Consider the following 2,452-nt stretch of genomic DNA (forward strand, 5'->3'; position numbering starts at 1 on the left):
ATAATTTGTTTACAACTTAATGTACTCAGCATCCCGTGACAGCATTTAGAGTAATAATTTGTGATCATTCATACAAAGAAAAATCCCTATTGGTGATGACTACCAATACACACTGCTACATGGTGTATTCAAAATCACAGAGTAAAAGAAGATGCACAAGTGCTGTTTTGACTCTATGTATAAACCTTAAATACAAGCTGAACAAACCACAGTATTAGACATTGATAGTCATCATTATGATGGAAATTCAGTTAATGACTATGTAGATTCTTCAATATGTTTTACTTCTTCAATGTTAAACTTTCTAAAAAACAGTGGCTATATGGATATTTCTCTGTCTAATAATTCCCCATTTATTAACACATATATATGCTTGTACATGTTTCTCTGCATAGGTAAATAGATCTCTGGTCGATCTCACAAGCGAGCTATAGAAAATGTCTGCTGCTGATAGTCAAAGTAGATCCCTTCCTTATAATGCCCTTTGGTCAGAGCAAGCTCTCTTTCCTAAATAGATAGGCCTCCTCTCTAGAGAAGGTACCCATGACAGTGAACAATGCAATGATACAGAGGCCCAGCTCTTTTATCTCATACAGGACAGTTTTGATGGGCTACCCCAGCTCCAAAGTTCTAATGAAATTATATTATGGTTGAATTATTTTCTTCCTTATCCAGCTCTCCTCATTTCCTGACAGATGCTTTTCCCATAGTCATTCACAAATAAACGACTTAAACTACTTCAAAATCAGTACCTAGGCAACTCAACTTAATTAGCTTAGTATTGAAAGGACCCTTAAAAATAGACTCTAAAACACAAATGTAAGGTCGGTAGAACTGCCCAGGCCATCTGACAATGAAGATTCCACAGATGGTGGAAAGGAGATACAAATAGTCTTTGAACTTCACCACCATCAGAATTGCTGCCGGGAGTCAGGAGTGGTGGAAAGGATGCAATGACTATGTGCATGCTTTTTGATCGTCGTGTTGTGAGAAACAGTGAAATAAAAGAAGAGACTATGAACGCAGAAGAACGTAGGTGGATGTGTATCAAATACAAACAAATAAACCAGAAGCTTATGGAAGAAGTTTTTATCAAGTGCATCTAATAAACCGAGTAATCACAGATGACTGTCAAGACCACATCCTATCATAAGAGACCATATGCTGAGATTTCTTATGCAAAAATACCTAGCCAATATCTGCCTATCACACATCTGACAAATGCTAGTTTAGTATAATTCTTATGGTCAGGGTTTCTTATTTCAGAAGCATATAAGTTCCAGAAGCAAATGTTGAAGTCTTCTCCTTTCCCTATAAAGTGCTGTGTTTCTTGGATGTTTTTCGTCATAGCCTCCATGGATTGTCAACACATATACATCCTGAATTTTTGCAAATCTTCTGTTCATTCATGAGCAGTGCTAACTTATTCTCCTTTCTGAAATAGCTATCTGAGTTTCCTTTTAGGTTGACAAGTGAAAAAACTACAGTGAGAAATTTTGGGTAAAAACTGAAATGTGTCCTACTTAATTGAACATTAACATTAATAGTGATAAAGACTGTTGATCATATTTTGTTTGACAAAATGTGCAAATAACACTTTACCTTTCTCTCTTCTCCAACTATGTAGCATTATCGTATTGTTACAATAAAAACATTAAAAATATCTCAAATGAATTACAGTTCTTAAAGTATCTACTCTTTACAAAGGTTGTAAAAATATGACAGTCGGAGTAACTCTGACAACAAAAGGATGAGAGGATATGATGGGAGTGTACAACTAGAAAGGGTGGGAATAATAGCACCAGGTAACACACATTTTTTTAAGTGTCTTTCGATCATTTGAGATTTTTCCATTGAGAAGTCTCTATTTAGATTTGTACCTCACTTTTAATTACATTATTAAGTATTTTGATGTCTGATTTCTTGAGTTCTTCATATATTTTGAACATCAGTCTTTTGTTTTATGTGGAGTTGGTGAAGATATTTTTCCATTCACTAGGCTGTCTTTTTGTGTTATTGACTATGCCCTTTGCTTTGCAGAAGCATCTCAGTTTCAGAAGGTCAGAGATACATATATAGATTGATTCCCTGGGAAGGGGAAGTAGACAAGATCTCATGAGGAACTTGGGAGCAGGGTTAGGGGAGAAGGGAGATTGGAAGGGCAACAGGAGGGGGAAGGTGAAGATGGGAGGAGAACTTGAGGGAACAGGATAGTTGAGATGGGGGAAACAGACTGAAGGCAAGGAAAAAGATATCTTGATTGAGGGAAATATTATGTGGATAGCCAGAAACTTGGCACTAGAGAAATTCCCAGTAATTCACAAGAATGACCCCAGGTAAGACCCTAAGCAATAGTGGAGAGAGTAGTCAATCTGGCCTTGCCCTGTAGTGAGATTGGTGACTGTCTGTTTTGTTTGGTTTTGTTTGTTTGTTTTAGTTTTTCTTTTCAAGA

The sequence above is a fragment of the Myodes glareolus genome, chromosome 4 (genome assembly GCF_982192425.1).
Source record: "Myodes glareolus chromosome 4, mMyoGla1.1, whole genome shotgun sequence".
NCBI classification, from domain to species: Eukaryota; Metazoa; Chordata; class Mammalia; order Rodentia; family Cricetidae; genus Myodes; species Myodes glareolus.